Raw genomic sequence first — 24,378 nt, forward strand, 5'->3', positions numbered from 1 at the left:
TGCAAAAGAGAAAATGCAGTTCAGATCAATCTTTTCAGACAATTGTCTCATTTAAAAGCAGCAGGATTTTTAGAAACTTAAGCTTTAAATTTCAGGGTGATTTGAATCTCTTTTTACATAAAAAATCATCCCCATTATTTACAGAAAAGTATACACCCTAGATCCAACAATGTCACTTTTAGCAGACTTCATAACTTTTTTGAACTTTAGTTTCTTTAGCAGTACAAAGAAGAATTTTATTACTCATTTAAAAAAAAAATTGAAGTTAAATAAGTAAGGAAGGAATTCTAAATACAATGCTAAATATATAATCAATAAACTCTGGCATCCTATAATATTTAGTAATATTTATAGGAATTTTTTGGATTTTTGTCAAATATACCTGTCAATGACAATATTTTAAATTTCAAGAAAACACATCTCACTCAGTGATGGTTAATAAATAAACACTTTGAATTAAAACAAATTGACAGGTAAAAAGAAAATTAATCAAAATAAATGAGTTAGTAACAAAAATAAATTATAGCACCAGACACACTTATGCATATGTAAGTTTTTGAGGCTGTTATTATAATGAATTAATTCTAGGTGTTTGTCAAATTATCTAATCTTTTAATCATCTTTATTTTATATATAATGATACTGAGACTCAGGTATAACAACTGAAGTCATCATAGTGTCACATGGAATGTTTTCACTGCCCTAAAAGTCCTCTCTGGTATTTTCATCCCTCCCTCCCTCCCTGCTAGCTCCCCAAACTCAGGCAACCAGTGATCTTTTTGGTTTCTTGATAGGTTTACCTATTCCAAAATATTCTATATTTGGACTCTTTTTTGTTGTCGTTTTGGGTTCTTTTTATTTATACATGACAGAAGAATCCATTTTGACATAATTACAAAAGCATGGAATATATCAGGTTCTAATGCAGTCCCTAGGAACTCCTCTTCCTCTTGCCTCCCCGAAAGCCCTGCTCCCTTTCCTCTACTTCACAGATCTGCCATTTACCCTATTTATTTTTTTAATTAATTTCTTGTGCATGTACACCATGGTGAGATTCACTATGTTATATTTATATATGTACATAAGAAATTATATCAGATTCATTCCACTGCCTTCCTTTTCCAAACCCTCTTCCCTACTCTTCATTTCCCATTGTCAACTCCACTGAACTTCTTTTTATTTTTACATTCCCTGCTCTTTGATTGGGGATTAACTTGGATATAGCAGAGAAAACACTCAACATTTGGTTTTTTGTGATGGGCTTATTTCACTTAGCATGATAATCTCCAGATAAATCTATTTACTGGCAAATGTCATAAAGCTTTCTTTATGGCTGAGTAATGCTTCATTGTGTATGTACACCACGTTTTCTTTATCCATTCATTTGTTGAAGGGCACCTAGTATGGCTCCTTAGTTTAGCTAACATTAATTCTGCAGCTATAAATATTAGCATGGCTTCATCACTGTAGTATGTTGATTTTAAATCATTTGGATATATACCAAAGAGTGATATACCTGGGTCAAATGGTGGTCCCATTCCTAGTTTTTTGAGGAATCTCCATACTGCTTTCCAGAGTGGTTGCACCAATTTGCAGTCCCAACAGCAAGGTAGGAGTGTACCTTTTCCCCACATCCTCACCAACATTTATTGTTACTTGTATGCTTAATAATTACCATTCCAACTGGAATGAAATGGAATCTCAGTGTAGTTTTAATTTTCACTTCTCTAATTGCTAAAGATGTTGAACATTTTTCCATATATGTGTTGACCATTCATGTTTCTTCTTCTATAAAGTGCTTGTTCAGTTCCTTTGTCCATTTATTGATCGGATGATGATGATGATGATGATGATTTTGGTGTTAAGTTTTTTTAGTTCTTTTTATATTCTGGAGAATATAATGCCCTATCTGAGGAGCAGGTGGTAAAGATTTTCTCCCATTCATAGGCTCTCTCTTCACATTCATAATCATTTCTTTTGCAATGAAACAGCTTTTTGATGACATCTTATTGATTTCTGATTTTACTTCTTGCACTTTAGGAGTCTTGTTAAGGAAGTCAGTTCCTAGGCTAACATGTTGGAGAATTGGGCCTACATTTTCTTCTAGCAGGTGCAGCATTTCTGGTCCAATTCCTAGGTCTTTGATCCACATTAAATTTAGTGAAGGGTGAGAGGGGTTAAATTTAATTCTACTACATATAGATTTTCAGTTTTCACAGCACCATTTGTTAAACTGCTATCTTTTCTCCAATGTATGTTTTTGGCACCTTTATCAAGGTGGGTTTATCTCTGCGTCTATTCTGTTCCATTGGCCTTTATGCCTGTTTTGGTGCCAATACTATGCTGTTTTTTGTTAGGATAGTACAATTTAAGTGCTTGTATTTTGATGATTCCTGATTTGCTTTTCTCACTTAGGATTGCTTTCGCTATTCTAGGTCTTTTATTTTTTTCAAATGAATTTCATGACTGTTTTTTTTTTTATTTCTATGAAGAGCATACTGGAATTTTAATGGGAATTGTTTTGAATATGTATAACACTTTTGTTAGTATGGTTATTTTGACAATATTAATTCTGCCTATCTTAGAAAGGTCTTTCCACCTTCTAAGCTCTCCTTCAATTTCTTTCTTTGGTGTTCTATAGTTTTCATTGTAGAGGTCCTTCACACCTTTGTTAGATTGAGTCCATTGTGAATGAAATAATTTTCCTAACTTCTCTTTCAGCTGATTCATCACTGGAGTGTAGGAACACAATTGATTTATGGGTGTTGATTTGTATCCTTATATGCTTATTTACTGAATTCATTTATGAGTTCTAGAAGTTTTCTGGTGGAATTTCTTGGGTCTTCTGAATATAGGATCATGCCACTGGCAAACAGAGAGTGTGCTCTTCTTTTCCTAATTGCATCCTTTTAATTTCAAGGACTATGCTGAATAGGAGTGGTGAAAATGGGCATCACTGTCTTGTTCCTGTTTTTAGAAGCAATGGTTTCAGTTTTTCCTCTATTTAGAGTGATATTGGCCTTCTTGTTGAGTTTGTTATATATAGCCTTTATGATGTTGAGGTATGTTATTTCTATCCCTAGTTTTTCTAGTGTCAAACATGGATGCTGTACTTTGACAAATGCTTTTTCTGCATCTATTGACACAGTCATGTGACTCTTTTCTTTACATCTATTTATGTTGTGAATTACATTTATTGATTTCTGTATGCTGCATCTTGATGGGATAAAAACCACTTGATAATGTTGAACTATCTTTTTAATGTGTTTTTGCACACAATTTTGCCAGTGTTTTATCAAGAATTTTTGCATCTATGTTCATCAAGGATATTTTTCTGAAGTTTTCTTTCCTATTATGCCTTTGTCTGTTTGATATCAGGGTGATACTAGCTTTGTAGAATAAATTTGGAAGATTTCCTTCCTTTTCATGGAATAATTTAAGGAGCATTGATATAAGTTCTTCCTCAAAGACCTGATAAAACTAAGCTGAGAATTCTTCCAGTTCTGGAATTTTCTTAGTTGATAGGCTTTTGATGGCTTCTTCAATTTCATTACATGAAATTGATCTATTTTTCTATATCCTCCTAGTCAAATTTGGGTAGGTCATATGTCTCTACAAATTTGACCATGGCTTCAAGATTTTCTAGCTTATTAGGGTATAAATTTCAAAATTGTTTTTGATAATCTTCTGGATTTCAGTAGTATCTGTGGTAATATTTTTTTTCTTCTCAGATTTTAAGAATTTGAGTTTTTTCCCCTCTTTCTTTTGGTTAGTCCGGCTAAGAATTTATCAATTTTGTGTAGTCTTTCAAAAAACCAATTTTTTGTTTCATTGATTTTTGAATTTTTTAAATTGCAATTTCATTTGATTTTGGCTCTCATTTTAATTATTATCTGTCTTCTACTGATTCTGGTATTGGTTTGTTCCTATTTTTCCAGGGGCTTTGAGATGTAATGTTAGATTATTTATTTTGTATCTCTCTATTCATTTAATATATGAGCTTAATGCTATGAACTTGTCTTTTAGGATCACCTTTCATAGTGTCCCAGAGATTTTATCTGCTACCCATTCATCATTCTAAAGTGTATTATTTAGTCTCCAGATGTTATTACTTTTTAAATTTTTTTTAGTTGTAGTTGGACAAAATACCTTTATTTATTTACTTATTTATATGTGGTGCTAAGGATCAAACCCAGGGCCTCACATGTGCTAGGCAAGTGCTCTACCGCTGAGCCACAACCCCAGCCCCTCTAGGTGTTATTTTGTATATTACCATTGATTTTTAATTTTATTCCACTATAATCTGATAGAATGCAATGTATTATCTCTATTTTTTTTGTATTTACTAAGATTTGTTGTGTGGCCTAAAATATGGTCTATTTTAGAAAATGTTCCATGTGCTCCTGAGAAGAAAAGTGAGTTCAGTCACTGATAAATGAAATATTCTATAGATGTCTGTTGAGTCCAACTTATTAATTGTAATTTTTAGTTCTATAACTTCTTTACTTAGTTTTTATTTGGATGATCTATCCTTTGATGAATAAGGTATGTTAGTTACCAAGTATTATGGTGTTGTGGTCTATTTGATTCTTAATATTAAGCAGGGTGTTTTTGATGTATGTAGATGCTCCATTGTTTGGGGCATAAATATTTACAACTGCTATTTCTTATAGTTGTATTATTCACTTAAGATGTATGAAATGAACTTCTTCATCTCTTCTTATTAATTTTGGCTTAAGTCTACTTTATCTGATATGAGAATAGTAACTCCTCCTTGCTTATGAGATCAATGTGAATGTTTTTTTTTTCTATACTTTCACCTTCAGTCAGTGGATGTTTTTGTTATGAGGTGAGTCTCTAGGAGACAGCATATTGTTGGGTCTTATTTTTTAACCCAATCTGCCAACCCCTGTCTTTTGATTGAAGAATTTAGACAATTAACATTCAGTGTTATTATTAAGAGAAGATTTTTATTTCCTGTCATTTTGATTTATTTCTAGTGTTTAAGTTGAATTCAATTCTCTTTTGATTGACTATTCTTCTGGTGTAGCTCCTCCCTCTGCTGGTATCATGTCTTCTTCACAAGATATTTTTTGAGTATGTTTTGTAATGCAGGCTTTCTAGTTATAAATACTTTTAGCTTTTGTTCATCATGGGAAGTTTTTATTTCATCAATTCTGAAGCTTAATTTTACTGGGTATAATATTCCTGGTTGGCATCTATTTTCTTGTAGAGCTTGGTATACATTATTCCAAAACCTCCTAGCCTTTGGGGTCTGGGTTGAGAAATCAGTTGAGATCCAGATTGGTTTACCTCTCAATGTGCCCAATTGTTTTTCTCTATCAGCTTTTAAAATTCTTTCCTTATTCTGTATGTTAGGTATTTTCATAATAATGTTTTCTTGGAGTGGATCTTTTGGGATTTTCTATGTTTGGAATCCTATCTGCCTTCTGTATTTGAATATCCATTTAATTCTTGAGGTTTGGATTTTTTCTGATATTATTTTATTGAAAAGATTGTGTGTTCATTTAGTTTGTATTTCAGAGCCTTCTCTATCCTGATGAATCCTAAATTTGGTCTTCTCATGTTATCCCATGTTTCTTGAATATTCTCTTCATGGTCTGTTAACATCTTTTCTCTATGGTAGCCTTTATTTTTAAGATTATATACTTTGTCTTCAAGGCCTGAAAATCTGTCTTCAATATGGTCTAGTCTATTGGTGATGCTTTCCATTAAATTTTTAATCTGGTGCATTAATTTCTTCAAGGATTTCTGTTTGGTTCTTTTTCAGAATCTCTCTCTTTATTGAAGTGATACTTCACTTTCTATTTCTCTCGGATTTTACTCATTACATCATCTCTTGTTGAACAGTTTAACTATAAACTTTCTAAATTCCTTCTCTGACGCTTCTTTCAATGTGATGTCAATGAAGTTGTTGGAGCATTATGGGTTGTCTGGGATGGTTTGTTCCTTTGCTTTTTCATATCGTTTGTGTGTCTACCCATCTATCAATATGATTCTGACTTCTTCTTTTAAGTGAAGTATTATATTTTGTGAGCTTCCTTTTCTTAAAAGCCCTGTTTTAGGTGAACTAGTTGACCAATTGGTGGAATCCCCAAGACCAAGATGAAAATCTCCAGAGTCAAAAATATTTGGATACTTAGAAAAAGCTACAGTTACTTTTTCCAAAGGACTAGCAGATAAGATCTCTCCAAAGACATAAAATAATGATGAAAAAATTGACATCATACAGCATGAATATTCCATTTGTCAGGAAACAAAAAGGTGGAAGAAAAAGTGTAAAAGCAGACTGAAGATCATTATCCAGCACCTCTGAAAATAAAGTATGTGATAAAGACTGGATCCAATCAAGGGAATGATGCTGGTTATCTCATCAATTCTCAAATTTGAAGAGGTTGCAATGACCAAAGATTAAAGGCCTTTATAGGACTATCATTGTATTAGTCAGGATTCTCTAGAGGAACAGAATCAACAGGAAGTATAATTATAAAGGGGTTTTCATTAGGTTAGCTTAAGCAACCAGAATCTGAATAGTCCATAATAGCCACCTGCAAGCTGGAGAGCTAAAAGAACCTGTAGCTGCACAGTCCAAGAGGCTGAAGCCCCAGAACAAGAGGGATCAAAGGTGCTACCCTAGTCCAAGACCAAAGGTTTCTCAAGAATCACTGGCAAAGTCTGTTTTGGAAGACTAAGAATCAAGAGTTTATATCCTCAGTTGATCGCAGCAGCAATCAAGAACCCATTTAAGAAGAACTGAGCTTGCATCTGCTGTTGCTTCCTTGTTCTTCCAACTTTTATTCCATCCAAGCCATCATCCTATTGGACTGTGCTGCCCACGCTTAGGGAGGGTCTCCACTTCAGTGGGCTATCCCACATGCTAATCATTCCTTGACACACTCTCACTGATACACCCAGAACCTTTTAATCATCAGCATCTCTTAATCCAACCAAGTTGACAATTCAAATTAACCATTACAATCATAGTTAGGTCTTGTTCAAGAAAAATAAATTTGGATCTCTGTAGAAGAATATTAAGCACCTAGCTACTCTTGGTGGAGGGCTGACAGGGAGGTAGCATCACCTGAATAAAGGACTGAAGACTGCATTTAAAAGATGCTGTAGCTGGGAAGGGCCAAGAACAGCAAGTATTCAAAATATTGTCTGATAAAATAAATAAGGAAGTTCTAATATTATTAGAAAGAAATTCTACTTTCAGCAACTTGGATAGGCAACTTAATTACCAGAGTTTTGAAAAGGCCAACATGGTGATTGAAGATATTTTTGAGGACCTTAGTCTTAAGCACAGAGTACTAAAGGAAGTAACAGTAGGGATCCCAGATCACTGTTTTTCTAATCAAATTGCTGCCAAACTTGCTGCTGTTGGCAAAAGACTTGAGAGAGTGACTGTATTACTTCTCTCCTATGTATTACTTCTCTCCTATGGACAAGCACAGCTGTTTGAGATCATAAGTAAAAAGACATCCAAGGATACAATTGCTTCAGGTGTAACAGGTAGAGGAGGATCATCACTATGGTTAAAGATGGACCTGGTTTCTATACCACCAAGTGCCTTGCACCCATGATGTCTGAAGTCATATGAATCCTCCAGAAAGCTAGATTCCCTGAGAGAATCTTTGGCTTTCCTATGGGTACTGTTACACTGGCAAATGAAGTTACAGTGGATGTAGCAAAACATGTGGCAGAAGATCTAGGCAAGACCTATAGGGAGCATTTAGGAGGTAGAAGCCTAGAACTGCTGAAACAGATGCTGTTCAAGGGTCTGGAAAGGGTTTTTACTTTGATCAGAAGTGTTATGGCTGCATGTAAGGTTTCCCCCCAAAAGCTCACATGTGAGACAATGCAAGAAGGTTCAAAGGAGAAATAATTGGGTTGTGAGAATTTTAAACCAATCAGTGAACTAATCCCCTGATAGGAATTAACTGAGTGCTAACTAAAGTGGTAGATTACAGCTGAGGAGGTGGGAATTGGGATGTGGCAATGGGGAATATATTTGTTTCTGGCAAGTAGAAGGAGACCTCTCTCTGCTTTCTGATCACCACATGAGCTGCTTCCCTCTGCCAAACACTCTGCCATGATGTTCAGCCTCACCTTGAGTCCCAAGTAATGGAGCCTGCTGTCTATGGATGGAGACCTCTGAAACTGAGATGCTGAATAAACCTTTTCTCCTCTACAAATGCACTGATTGGGCCTTTTAGTCACAGCAGTGAAAAAGCTGCTAAACCAAGAAGCATTCAAAGAATAAGGCTTTGAATTCAGACATAGTCAGTATTTTTGTAAATCTGAGGTTTTCTCCTAAGTCTAAGGTTTCCTCTGACAAAGAGATACATCACCACCCAGTAAAAAGATTTGTGAATGAAAGCATCTTGGCTGCAAGTGCAGCAGGAGACACTGGAGCAGTCTTTGCTCTTGGCTTCTCCGCTTGCTTTGGAGAGCACTTCTGCTTTGTGAATCTGTATAATACTAAGAAGGTAATAGACTGGCTCAAATAGTATTAGGCTGCCTATGGAAAACAGTTCACCCCAAATCAGTTGCTCATTGACCATGGTAACAACCCTAACAAGAAGTTCTACCATTGAGCAAGCCCTCATAAACTGCACAGTCAACATACTAACCTTATGTTTGCATCAGCTTTTCATCACTGGGACAAAATACCTAACAAAACCAACTTAAATGAAAAAAGATTCATTTTGGATCTCTGTGTTAGATGTTTCAGCCGGGCCATTAATTTTGGTTTGAGGCAAGGCAAGAATATCAAGATAGAAGGGTGTACTAACCTCATGGCAGCTAAGCACCAGAGAAAGAGAGGAAAGGACCAGGGACAAGCTACTTCCAAGGCAGACCCCCAATAAACTTCCTCCAACTAGGCTCTACTTCCTAGAGTTTCCACCATCTCCCAATAATGCCATCAAATTATTCATCCATCAGTGTATTACCGATGAGGTCAGAGTCCTTATAATCCAATCACTTCCCAGAAGACCTGTCTCTGAACATTGCTGCACTGGGAACAAGCCTTCAAAACATGAGCCTTTGGAGGACATTCAAGATCCTAACCATAACATTCTAGCTGCCAGCATTGCTGTTATTTCAATAGTGCTATCTAAATTTATCAGAGTAACTGGAGGAAAACAAAACTATGGCGTTGGGTTTGCCTTCTACTATGACTCTCTCTTCATCCTTTTGAAGTCTGACTGGAAATTAGAGTTTTTGCTTCATGGTGGAAGGTAGAACACACTGGTCTCATTTTATAAGGCCCAAAGTGGCAGCTAAGAGTCATTTAGAGCCATCTTTGCTTCCTTTTCCTCCTGGGAGAGCAGTTGGTGGCCAGTGGAGGGAGAGGTAATTATGTACAAACAGTTTAACAATAAATATCAAACTATCAAAAGGAAGGAAAGAAAACACTGTGAATAGAATGAGAAAAAAAAGCGACAGACTGAGATAAAATAATATAAGAAGACATTTTAAATAAATTAGTTATCTGAAGAATACAAAGAAATCTTGACATTCAACATTAAAAAATGAACAACAATTTTAAAATGGGCTTAAGAAGATATATAGGTGACAAGGAAGCACATGGAAAGATGTTACATATCCCACACCATTAAGAAATGCAAATTAAAACATTGAAATACTGCTGCACCCATATTACAATAGCCAAAATTCAGAACATCAACACACCAAATGCAATCAAGGATATGGAGCAACAGAAATTCTTATTAATTCATGGTAAGCTTTAGCCAGACTAAGGAAAAAAAGATGAAACTCACATAAAGTCAATAACTAAAGAGAATATATACGTTACAATTTATTTCACAGAAATACAAAGAACATAAGGAACTACTGTGTACAAGTATATGCCAATTAATTGGATTACATACCAAGACAAAACTGAGAAGAGACAGAAAATCTGAACAGACCAATACAAGTAAGGAGACTGACTCATTAACAAAAAAAATCACCCATGAATAAGGCCTAAGACCTTATTATTTCACTGATGAATTTCATTAAATATTCAAATAAGAAATAATGTCAATCCTTCTCAAAATTGCAAAAAGAAGTGAATTGAGAGAAAATTATATTTCATAAGGCCAGTATTATTCTAATAAAGGATAAGGACACTGCAAGAAAAGAAAAGCCCTGATAAACATGGGGCAAAAATCCTCAACAAAGCACAACTAAAGTGAATTCAATAGCAAATTAAAAGAATTATTCACCATGATCAAATGGGATTTTCTCAAAAAGTTAAGGGTGGTTTAACATATGCAAATATAAAAATCTTTTACACTTCATTAATGGAAGGCAAAATAAAGATTTTCTGATTGTCTCAATAAATGCAGAAAAAGCATTTCACAAAATGTATTATCCTTTTATGATTAAAAATCTCAAGAAATTAGATATAAAAGGAATGCATCTCAACAAGATAAAGATCATATATGAAAAACTCACACCTAACATCATATTTACAGTAAAAAGTGGAATGCTTTTCCTTCAATGCCAAGAAAAAGACAAGAACTCCCACTATCAATTCTTTTATTCAACATTATACTGAAAGTCTTACAACAATTAGGCAAGAAAATACAAATGAGGGCTGGGGTTGTGGCTCAGTGGCAGAGTGCTTTCCCAGCATGTGTGAGGCACTGGGTTTGATTCTCAGCACCGCATATAAATAAATAATAAAGGTCCATTGACAACTAAAAAATATTTTAAAAAAAAAGAAAATACAAATGTGTCCACACAGATACTGCTAGGCAAATATACACTTCATTATTATTCATAGAAGCCCCAGACTGAAAACAATCCAAAATCCAAACAACCAGTCAGTAGATAAATAAAATATAGTATATCCATAAATGGAATATTATTGAGGAAAAAAATTAATGAAATATGGACTTTGGATCCATTATATTAGAGAACCTGAAAAATTTTATGCTAAATCAAAGAAGTCATACACAAAGATTATGTATGTAGGATTCCATTCATAAAAAAAATCCAGAAAGAGCAAATTTATAGTGAAAAGCAGAGAAAATAAGAATTGACTGCAAATGGACTTTGAAAAACAATATAGTGTAATAAAAAATTCCAAAACTGGTTTATTGTAACAGTTATATGACCTTATATACTATAGATCATTGAATTACATACTTACAAAGGGTGAATTTTATGGCATGTAAATTATACCTCAATAAACCACTTTTTTAAAAAACTGAATAGCATTATCTTAGATTAGATAGAGGGAAGTGAAGGGAGGGGAGGGAAGCGGATATGGGATATGAAAGATAGTAGAATGAAACAGACATTATTACTTTATGTATATATGTGACCGCATGACCAAAGTGATTCTACAACATGTACACTCAGAAAAATGAGAAATTATATCCCATCTATTTATGATATATCAAAGTGCATAAATGTATTCTACTGTTATGTATAACAAATTAAAAAATTAATTTTAAAATGTCATTGTCATGATGGAATACAAAAATTCTAGTTCTTGTATCTCAATGGACTTAAATTTAATATATTCTTGCATCTATAAAAACTTCCCAATATTATTATTTCTTTTTAAAATAAATCTATTCTACTGCATTTGTATAGAATTGTTTTAATTCATAGATAAAAACCTTCTTAAGAGAATGAGGTAAAATATTAAGAAAGTTGTAATACTATCTTCTTAATCATAATATATCATCTTGTACAGCTTATATTGCAGGACCTTTTTTCATAACTTGATAATATACTCCATATGCATAGAATAAAGTCATACGCACTTAGAAATAAAAATTTTTAAAAATACTAGAAATACCTGAAGAAAAGTAAATTACTCCTTAACAGAGCAAAATTTATAACTCATAATATCTATATTTCATGGGTATTTCAAAAACTGGATCCAACATTTACTTAATAATCATAAGTAACAATAATGGCATTACTCTGATCATTTCTATTCTAAATTGTATTCTAAAATGTAACTTTCTTCAACAGAAAGTCCTTTTGCTCTGTACCCACCCCACCCCCCAGGATATACTCTAAATATCACACCATACCCTCTGCTCCATAGATCTTTTAATGACCTTGAAACAAAGAAAAAATATTCTAATTTTATAATTTCCATATGCACATATCAAGACATAAGGTGAAAGTAAAATGTAGTGTTAAAATCACATAGTCTGTTTCTTGGGCACTTTTAAATTTTTTCCAGCAACATTCTAAATATTTAAATACTTACATTTTGAAATAATATATAGCCTAAGATTTCCTGCATCTTTAGACTTTTATAGCCACCTTCTTTCCCTTTTTCCTACTACAACATATTATATAATATCTATATTCTCAATATATGAATATATAAATGTGTGTATATATAAATCTATGTTCTACAGTATTAGTATTATATTTTTAATTCATAGGCAAAAAGATATATATTCATATATATATCCCTCATTCTCTTAAACAAAATTCCAATAGGAGTTGAACTCTAGCAATTTTAACTAACCCTAATAATCTACTTTTAAATCTTAAATCAAGAACTTTTTCCCTCTAAACAATGAATATTTGCTCTTTCACAATTGTATAATGGTCATATTTTTCATTCTATCACCTAGACACTCTAGGTCTTGACACTGATACTCTACCAATGGATAATTTTTGGCTGTTAATTATATGAAAGTTCAAACTCAGAGTTAAAATAATCATATTAGAAAAAATTCTAAATAAATTCTACCTGTATAGAACTAAATGTAAAACCATTTTTAAATAAAACTATGGGCTGTATCAGTGTTATTTCCTCCTATTATAGTATAAATTCTATAAAAATATAATACATTATATATTTTGTAGAAACTCACACAAACTTAAAATGTAAAACTTCATTATAACGGAAATGACATTGATAAGACGGTGGGATAAGAACTCCCAGCCCTCTTTCCACTGAATTAACAATAGAGAATCCAAATTATTTTTGTAACAATTATAGAAAGCAGTTAAAAACATGCAGTATCCCTGGTGAATGCAAAGCCACGTACAGCTACAGTAAAAAAGATAAGATGAGCCTTTTTTTTCATGACTGCCCATTCTACAAGCCAGCACAGGTCCACTTGGCTCAGGACTTCTCCCTAGGGAAAAAGAGAAGAGTAAAGGATTGAAGGCAATGTAAGGGATTAGTTTCTGTGCTACATGGTTTATAGCACTAAAAGAATCAGTAAAGTTTAGATGGCCTACAGTGTTGCAGATAATTCAGGGCTTTTGTGTAATTGAAAGAATATATCCAACCCATAACCTCTCCCTTGGAAGACAAGGAAAAACCTAGAATATGATTTGGTATTCTAGCTTTGGGGGAAGTTTCCCAAGAAACTGCTTTCTGTCTCACCTGATTTGGAGAGCTTATAAGAAAACTAAATACTTTAGGCACTTGGAGCCACTAAAATAAAGGGTTGAAAAAGCACCTTGTTACTTTCTGTAGCACTAGAGAACCTATCTTACTATATACAAACATCAGAGGAAACAAGAGATTAAGAGCTCTGAAAAGGAAATTACTGCAAGTCTCTCTAATTGGGAAATAGCATGCATAAGACTGGAATAGTCATAGCTTCCAAAAAAAGTTTTCAAAGGTCCCCAGAATCTCCAAAAGGGATGACAGATGAAGGTGTTTCATCTGCATAAAATTCAGTCAAAAATAAAAGCACATGAAAAATTAGGGAAACATGGCCCAATCAAACAACACAAATCTCCAGAAACCAACCCCAGAGAAATGGAACTAGTAACTTGCCTAAGAACTCAAAATAATTGTCTTTAAAAAGGCAGTGATTTTTAAGAGAGAAAAAATAAACAACAAAATGAAATCAGGAAAATGATAAATGAACATAAGAATGTCAACAATGAGAAACATTTAAAAAAAAAAGAATGAAACACAAATTTTGGAGCTGAGTAATACAATATCTGAATTGAAAATCCTTTAGAAGAGGCCAACAGCAAATTTGATCAAGCAAAAGAAAGATTCAGCAAACTTGATGGCAGATAATTTCAAATTATTCAGTTGGAAGAGAAAAAAGAAAACAATGCATAAAAGTAAAAAAGTGTAAAAAATATCCTAAAGGACTTTCAGGACACGCGTGCGCGCGCGTACGCGCACACACACGTATTGCAATACACAACATGGATTTTCAAAGGAAAAAGAGAAAGAAAAGCAACATAGAGGTTTTTAAAGAAATACTGCTTGAAATTTCCCCAAATATGAAGAAAAAAAATTGATACCCAAATTTGGGAAACTCAAAGAACTACAACCAGAATGAACTGAAAGATAACTGTGCAAAAACACATTAAGGTCAACAAAAGTCAAAGACAGAAAATTTTAAAGCAACAAGAGAAAAGTGACTCATCATATACTAGAAAGTTGCCATTAAATTATCAACAGATTTTTCACAAAAATACTTTTTGTATAGAATGCAAAGGATTGATGTATGCTAGGTGTGAAAGAAAAATAAAACTGCAAACCAAGAATACTACATGCATCAAGATTGTCTTGAAGAATTGAAAGGGAAATAGACTTTAAAACTGAGGGAGTTCATCACACTAGGACTGAACTAAAGAAATGTTAAAGGATGTGAGGGCAAGAGAATATTGAGGGAGGAAAAAAAAAGTCTTGAAGGAAGAAACAAGGATTATTTGGGTTGGTAAAATCAAGAATCAATAAATGGGATGGATTCAAACTTAAAAGCTTCTTCTCAGCAAAAGAACCAATTAGTGAAGTGAATAGAGAGCCTACAAAATGGAAGCAAATTTATACCACACACACACACATGAGATAGAGCACTAATCTCTAGAATATATAAAGAACTCAAAAATCTTAACACCAAAAAACAAATAACCCAATCAATAGATGGACCAAGGAACTGAACAGACACTTCTCAGAAGATGATATACAATCAATCAACAAATACATAAAAAAATGTTCATCATCTCTAGCAATTAGAGAAATGCAAATCAAAACTACTCAAAGATTTCATTTCACTCCAGTAAGAATGACAGTTATTAAGAATACAAACAACAATAAGTATTGGCTAGAATGTGGGGAAAAGGGCACACTCTTACATTGCTGGTAGGTTTGTAAATTGATGCAACCAATCTGGAAAGCAGTATGGCGAATCCTTAGAAAACTGGGAATGGAACCACCTTTTAATCCAGGTATCCCACACCTCGGTTAATACCCAAAGGACTTAAAAACAGCATACTACAGGGACACAGCCATATCAATGTTTATAACAGCACAATTCACAATAACTAAACTGTGGAACCAACCTAGATGCCAAAATCTAAAGAACTCTCAAATCTCTTATAAATGATGTAGTATTTGCATATAATCTATATACAACCTCTATGTACTTGAAATCATCTCTACTTTACTTATAATACTAAATACCAGTTTAAATATTATGTACATAGTTATATTATTTATGAGTTTGTATATAACAAGAAGGAAGGTAATATTTAGTACACACAGAAGTTTTTAAATACTTTTTTTTTAAAGATTCAAGATGGCAGATTAGAGGAAAGCTGTATTCCTAGTTGCTCTGTGGCTCAAGATTCAAGCAGCAGAAGTACTATTTCTCAGAAAGGTGAGTGAAAGAGAGATTTCACTAGAATTCAATACTGGACAGACAGAATGTCTTAGAGACTCAGATATTTGGGTACATTGAACCAAGAAGAATTTAGGTACATTGGAGCCAAGCCAGTCAGAAGAGTAGCAGCACTGGTTCATCACACAGGGAAGGGATAACACAGAGAGGAACACAATAGACAGATTAAGAACCCAAAACCCTGAGATTAGAAAAGTGGACTGAACTTAGCTAATCCACTGTAGACTGCTGTTTGAAAAGGACATATGGATTTCCAGTCTTCCCAGAACCATTTGTTGAAGAGGCTATCTTTTTTCCAATGAATGTTTTTGGTGTCTTTGACTAGAATGAGATAATCGTCTTTATGTGGGTTTGTCTCTGTGTCTTCTATTCTGTACAATTGGTCTACATGTCTATTTTGGTGCCAATACCATGCAACTCTAATCAAAGTGGATCAAAGAACTAGGAATTAGACCAGAGACCCTATGCCTAATAGAATAAAAAGTAGGCCCAAATGTCATCATGTCAGATTAGACCCTGACATCCTTCACAAGACTCCTAAAGCACAAGAAATAAAATCAAGAATCAATAAATGGGATGGATTCAAACTAAAAAGCTTCTCAGCAAAGAAACAATCAATGAGGTGAAGAGAGAGCTTACATTTTGGGAGCAAATTTTGCCAAATATACAACAGAGCACTAATCTCCAGGTTATATAAAGAACTCAAAAACTTAACACCAAAAAACAAATAACCCAATCAATAAATGGGCTAAGGATATGAACGGATGCTTCTCAGAAGAAATACAATCAATCAACAAATATATGAAAAAAATGTTCAACATCTCTAGTAATTAGAGAAATGCAAATCAAAACTACTCTAAGATTTTATCTCACTTAAATCAGAATAGCAGTTATAAAGAATACAAGCAACAATAAGTTTTGGCTAGGCTGTGGAGGAAAAGCACACTCACATAGTGTTGGTGAGATTGCAAATTGGTGCAACCAATATGGAAAACAGTATGGAGATTACTTAGAAAACTTGGAATGGAACCATGATTTGACCCAGCTATCCCACTCCTTGGTCTATACCTTAAAGACTTAAAAACAGCATACTACAATAATACAGCCACTTCAATGTTTATAGCAGCACAATTCACAATAGCTAAACTGTGGAAGCAACCTAGATGCCCTTTAATAGATGAATGAATAAAGAAACTGTAGTACATATACACAATGGAATGTTACTTAGCATTAAAGTAGAATAAAATTATAGCATTTGTAGGTAAATGGATGGAGCTGGAGAATATCATGCTAAGCAAAATAAGTCAATCTCAAAAAACTAGGGGACAAATGTTTTCTCTGATATGTGGATGCTAATCCGTATGGGGGGGGATTATATGGGATAAGCAGAGGAACTTCGGATGAGGCAAAGGGAAGGGGTAGGAAAGATGGTGGAATGAGACAGATATCATTACCCTAGGTACATGTATGATTGCATGAATGGTATAACTCTACTTCATGAACAACCAGAGAAGTGAAAAATTCTGCTCTATTTGTGTACAGTGAATTGAAGAGATTTCTACTGTCATGTATAACTGATTAGAACTAAGAAGGAAGGAAGGAAGGGAGGGAGGGAAGGAGGGAAGGAGGGAAGATAGGTAGGTGCTCTGTTTTTATCAACTGGCTACAGACAACTGAAGAGGGAGCCATACTGAGGAAGCCAAGCAGTTTCAGGAGCCAGGAGAGCATGGCAAATACTGCCATACTGTCCTAGCGAATACACCTACCATGAGACTTAGAGCACACCTAGGGCACGTAAGTGAAACAATCACAGAGAATATTGTACCCAAGGGAATTCAAGTCAGAAAAACAAAGAGGAACCCAACTCACTTTTCCTTTGAGTCTGGAAGCTCATGTGAACAGCTGAAGCTCATCAGGAATCTGAACAGACAGGTGTGAATACACTCAGGGACTAAGCCTAAGAAGACTAAGTTCATAGACAATAGAGTGTGTGGAGGATTGGCTTCCCTGCCCACAAGGAGAATTCTTTCTTTGGGGTGGTAGGTACTGGAAATCGAACTCAGGGGCACTTCACCATTGAGCCATATCCCCAGCCCTATTATGTATTTTATTTAGAGACAGGGTCTCACTGAGTTGCTTAGCTTTTGCTGAGGCTAGCTTTGAACTCTTAATCCTCCTGCCTCAGCTTCCCAAGCTGCTGGGTTTATAGGTATGAACCACCATCCAGGCTCCACAAGTAGAATTTTTGAGAGGCCAATGAGATCCAGACTCCCAGTGGAGATCTTCAACTGCCAGGCCCTAAAATTGTGTTGATCTAATCTCTCTAGGGCAGACACCACCCGAAAAAGCCTGATTACCACCCAAGCGCCAGCCTATGGAATCCTTCTATAGAACTCTGCAGCCTCACCCTGGTAGTGCATCAGTCAGCTTTGTGCAGACAAAACTCCAACTGACAGTTTTTCTCATTCCATCCTACCTTATAGTGGTGAGAAGGGAAGCTTAGAGTTATTTCAACAAGTCTCAGTCTTAGGCTCCTCCAACTGGCAGATCAGTGAGCCACACAAAAAGAGGAAAGGGTCAACAACACCCAGCCCTTGTGCCTGGCCCCCACTCCCTCCATAACCCCAGAAGAAAGAAAAGCAAGTGGTTTCATCCATTAACATGGAACCTACAGGTATGGGGGTCTGACATAGGAGTCAATCCAGCAGGAAGATATACACTTATAAATTTATATACCCTAACTAGTGAAAGAACCCAAATTTATGAAGAACTGAAGAGAAAAATAGATAATACAAGAGTAGTGGATAGAACAATCAGAAAGTATATCAATAAGAAAACAGGACTAAAAAAGACCATAGGCAACTTAACAGACATATATAAAACACAAAGCCCAACTAAAGCAGATATACATTTTTCTCAAGTATAACACAGAACATTTCCCCAGGAAAATGAATCAGATTAGGCCACAAGCAAGTCAGAACAAATTTTTAAATGAAATCACACCATCTATCTTTTCTGATCATATTGGAATGGATTAAAAATCAATAGCTTTAGGAAAATAGAAAATTCACAAATATGTGAAACTTAACACAATCTTGAAATCACAATGAAGGTTAGAAAATATCATAAAACAAAGGAAAATGAAAGCAAAACATGAGATGCAGCAAAAAGAGTGCTAAGAAAAAATTATAACAGTAAATATGTTTAAAACAAGAGAGATCTCAAATCAATAAACTAACTTCATTCCTCAAGGAAACAGAAAAACAACAAACTAAACTGAAAGTAGCAGCAGAAAAAGTAAGTAACTAGATTAAAAGACAAATAAGTGAAAAAATAGAAGGGAAAAACAATAGAAAAAAACTCAAAGAATCTGAGAAATGGTGTTTTGAAAACATCAACAAATTTAGCAAATTTTTGCTGGATTAATCAAGAAAAAAGAGATGACTCAAATCAGAAGAGGAGAAAGTATAACTAATACTACAAAAATAAATAAAACAATCATAAGAGAGTACTATAAACAATTCTATGCCAACAAATTAGATAACCTAGATAAAATACACAAATTCCTAGGTGTATACAACCTACAAAGACTGAATTATAAATAAATAGAAAATCCAAAAAGATATATAACCAGTAATGGGATTTAATTAGATATAAAAGCCTCCCCAAGAAAGAAAAATCTGAAAACTAATGCCATCACTACAGAACTACATCAAAGACTTAAAGAATTAAAGATGATTTTTCAAAAATCCCTCCAGAAATTGAATAGGAGGAGACATTTCCAAAGTCAATTATAAAAGGATACCATTACTCTGAAACAAAGCTGAACAAAGAAAACAAAATACAAGTACAGATCAATATCCCTGAAAAGTGCTGATGCAAGAATCCTCAACAAAATGCAGGTGAAATGAATTCATCAGCATAGAATTGTGCACTATCACCAAGTGAGATTAACCCTTGATATATGATGACATTTTAATATTTGAAAGTCAATCAATAAAATACACCACACCATTACAACAAAGGACATAAATTACATGGCCATCTCAATGGATGTAGAAAAAATTGACAAATTTAATTTGACAAAATTTAGTATCCTTCCATAATAGAAACATTCAAGAAGCCAGGTATAGAACGAAATTACTTTAGCTTATTTCAGGTCATACATGAAAACCTCACAGCTCACATATTTAAATGGTGAAAAAATAAAATATTTTTCTATAAGAACAGGTAGTCCTATGACTTCAGTTATAGAACTAAAGTTCCAGTTAAAGCAATTAGGGAATAAAAAGAAACAAAAGACATCAAAATTGGAAATAAAGAAGTAACATTATCTCTGTTTATAGATGATATGATTTTATATGTTGAAAACCCTAAAGAGATCACACAAAAAAAAAATCTGTTAGAACCAATAAATTCATCAAAGTGTTTAATACAAAAATCAAATGTTTTTATAAACTAAAAACTATCCAAAAATGAAATAAAGAAAATAATCCCATTTATAATAGCATCAAAAAGAGTAAAATACTCAAGAATAAACTGAATCAAAGAGGTGAATGACTTACAAACTGAAAACTTCAAGGCATTTATGAAAGAAATTAAAGAATTCACAAATAACTGGAAAAATGCTGTTCATGTATTGTAAGACTTAACATTTTAAAATGTCCATATAACCCAAATGATCTGTAGATTCGATGTAATCTCTATTAAAAATTCCAAAGGTATTTTATGAAAAATAGAAAAAAAATCATAAAGTTCTTATGAACTCTCAAAACAAAACAGACAAGAAAAAAAGTTGGAAAACATACTACCTGATTTCAAAATATATTACAAAGCTACAGTAATCAAAACAACACAGTATTGACATAAAGAGAGACATAAAGACCAATGAAATTTAATAAACATCCCAGAAATAAACACTCATGAATATAGTGAAATTATCTTTTCTAAGTATGCCAAGATCACACAATAGTGAAAATATAGTCTCTATTTTTTTCCAAATACTGTTGGGAACCTGGATATCTACATGAAAGGAATAAAGATGATCCCCTATTTCATACCTACTTTAAAAAATTAACACAAAATGGGGACTGGGTTGTAGTTCAGTGGTAGAGCATTTGCCTAGCATGTGTGAGGCACTGGATTCAATTCTCAGCACCAAATATAAATAAATAAAATAAAGGTCCATTAACCACTAAAAATAAATTAATTAACATAAAATGGACTAAAGATCTAAAAATAAGGAATGAAACAATAAAATGACTAAAGAAAACTATAGGGGGAAAGCTCCATGACATTCATCTGTGATAACAAAAGCAAAATAGTTGGGACTATATCAAACTTAAAACCTTTTGTGAAACAAAGGAAACAATCAACCAAGTGAGGCAAACCTTTGAAATTAGAGAAAATATTTGTAAACCATACATGGGATAATGAATAATATTCAGACTACATAAAGAATTACTATAGATCAATAAGAAAAACTTCTTTTAAAATGATCAGATTAACAGGCAAATGACTTGAAAGGACATTTCTCTGAAGAAGATACAAGGAATATGAGAAGATAGTCAATTTCACTAATCATCAGGAAAATGCAAATCTAATTCAAAATGAGACTTCAACCATACCTATCTATTATGATTTAAGGAAGGAAAGGAATAATAGGTGTTGATGAGGATATAGAAAAATTTGAATCCTTAGGCACTGTTGGCCCAAAGATTTTTAAATGGTATAGTCAAACTAGAAATCATAAAAGCAATCCCAATTGCAATAATGTTGTGTTTTAGATTTAGGTGTCTCCCAAAACCTCATATGTGACACAATGCAAGAAAGCATAGGGGTGAAATGATTTGGCTATGAAAGTTTTGGCCTAATCACAGCATTAATCTCCAGACAGGGATTAACTGGGTGGTAACTATAGACAGATAGGGTGTGGCTACAAGAGGTGGGTCCCTGGGGGTATGTCTTTGGGGAATGTATTTGTCCTTGATCATCAGGGATCTCTCTCTTCTTCCTGGTGCCATGTCCTATGCTGTTTCATTCTGCTGTGATGTATTGCCCCACCTCAGACCCAGGGCAACAGAGCCAGCTATTTATGAACTGAGACTTCTGAAACCATGGGCTCCAAAATAAACTTTTCCTCCTCTAAAATTGTTCATGTCAAGTCTTTTGGTCAAGCCACAAAAAAACCTGACTATAATAAATACTATTTCAAAAGATATAACAAAGTTACAGTAATCAAAACATCCAGAAATAAAATACCCAAAAATAAATTTAGCTGAAGATGTGAAAGCTCTCTATAATGAAAATTATAAAATATTGATGAAAGAAATTGAAGAGCACACACAAAAAAAAGAAAGACATTCCATATTCACAAATTAGTGGAATCAGCATTGTTAAAATATCCATACTAACTAAAGAGATTACAAAAATCAGTGCAATTCCTATCAAAATATCATGATATTTTTCACAGAATTAGAAAAACAATCCTAAAATTTATGTGGAACCACAAAAATTTATGAATAGACAAAGCCAATGTTAGCATAAAGAACAAAGTAGGAGGCATTATGCTACCCTACTTCAACACATACAAAGGTTTAATAATAAAAATAACAATGGTACTGTATTGACATTAGAATAGCCACATAGATGAATGGAAAAGAGAGACTAGAAGTAAACTATGCATCTACAGCCAATTATAGTCTTTTCAATAAATGGGTGCTGGGGAAATTGGATATTCACATACAGAAGAATGAGACTAGACTCTTACATTTCAGGAGTTACAAAGATCAACTCAAAATGGATTAAAGACTTTAGTATCTGATGTGAAACAGAAACTACTAGAAGAAAACACATGATAAATGTTTAGGACACTGGAATGGAAAAATGATTTTTGTACAAGGCCCTAAAAGCACAGGAAACAAAAGCAAAAATACAAAAATGTGATTGCATAAAACTCAAAAGTTTATGCACTATAAAGAAAATTCTCAAGTGCAGAGACAACATACAGAACATACAGAATGGGAGAAAATATTAGCAATGAATCAAGTTGTTTATATCCAGAATATATATAAGGAATTCCACAAACTCAATAGTAAAAAAAAAAAAGAAAGAAAGAAAAAGGAAAAAAAGACAAAAACAAACAAAAAACACAAAACAAAAACAAAATACACATTTCTCAAAAGAAGACTTACAAATGGCCACCAGGGACATGAAAAAATGTTCAACATCACGAATCATCACAGAAGGCAAATCAAAACCACAAAGAGCTGTCACCTCATCCCAGTAAGAATGACTAATATCTGAAAGACTATAAAGATAACAAGCACTTGTGAGGAAGAAGAAGAAAATGGACCATTTGCATACTGTTGATGGGCATGTAAATTAGCACAGCCATTAGTAAAAAACAGTATGGAGGGTCCTTAAAAAATTAAAAATAGGACATCCATATTATCCAGAAATCTCATTCCTCATTATTCATTCAGAGAAAATGAAATCATCATATCAGAGAGATATCTATACTCCAAAGTCCATTGCAGCATTGTCACAGTAACCAAGAAGTGGAAACAACCTAAGTGCCCATCAATTAACAAATGGATAAAGACAATGTGGTACATATTCACAATGGAATACTATTCAGCTATAAGAAAAGATAAAATCTTTCATTTTCAACAACATGGATGGAACTAGAGATCATTATGCTAAGTGAAGTAAGTCAAGTACAGAATGATAAATACCAAAAGTTCTCGGTTACATGTAGGGTAAAAATTGTTCTCAACAAAGTAGAGAATACAACAGGTTAGTTATTACCAGAGCCAGGGAAGGCTATAGATGAGGGAGATATGGAGAAACAATAGTTAATGGGTTAAAGTACAGTTTATAAGAAAAATAACTTCTAATATTATATAGCACAGAGAGATAACTATCACTGATGACAATTAATATTTCAAAATAGCTAGTAGAGAAAATATTGAATGTTCCCAACACAAAGGAAGGAGGTATGTCTTAAGTGGTAGATCATTAATCTGATCATTATACATTATACACATGTATTAAAATGTCACAAGCACCATTCCCAATTAATATATACAATTACTACGTAAAATGTGAAATAAAATATATTTTTAGAAAAATAATATGGGAAGCTGAGAAAATTGGGAGGGAGACAAAATTTCTTTCAGAAGAATTTCATATAATACAGAGATGGCCCCCAACTTACAAAGGTATAACTTGGAATTTGGGGGATTTATTGATGGTACAAAAGTAATATGTATTTAGTAAGAACAGTACTTTGAATTTTGAATTTTGATCTTTTCATGGGTATCGATATTTACTACCATACCTTTTGCAGAGCTGAGTAGTGGCAGCAAGTTACAGCTCCCAGTCAGGCATTTCTTCAGGAGGATAAACAAGCAACCTTAAAGTATACTGTGTTGTTAAGATACAAAGTTTGGTAGTTTAGATGCATTAAGTACAATTTCAACTTAAAGTAGGTTTATCAATAAGTAACCCCATCATAAATTAAAGGGCATTGTACAAATGTAATCCCCAAATTTAGTGTAGGTTGTAGGTTGGATTTAGTGATTTCTTGAAAGAACATAGCATAAAAAGGAAAAAAGAAGAACTTAATAGTGGAGAAGGCTGGAAAACAATAACTTATCCAAGTGATCAGGGTTAACATGACCATAAGGAAGGTTAATATCAAGTA

The 24,378-nt window shown here is 33.6% G+C and overlaps 1 pseudogene; it reads left to right on the forward strand.

The window, feature by feature from the left end:
• LOC124083233 (trifunctional enzyme subunit alpha, mitochondrial-like) overlaps window positions 1-24,378 on the forward strand; it is a 51,285-nt pseudogene that overhangs the window by 13,284 nt on the left and 13,623 nt on the right.

This window comes from Marmota monax, unplaced genomic scaffold (genome assembly GCF_021218885.2).
Source record: "Marmota monax isolate L192 unplaced genomic scaffold, Marmota_monax_Labrador192_F-V1.1 WCK01_AAM20220418_F8-fsc00013, whole genome shotgun sequence".
NCBI classification, from domain to species: Eukaryota; Metazoa; Chordata; class Mammalia; order Rodentia; family Sciuridae; genus Marmota; species Marmota monax.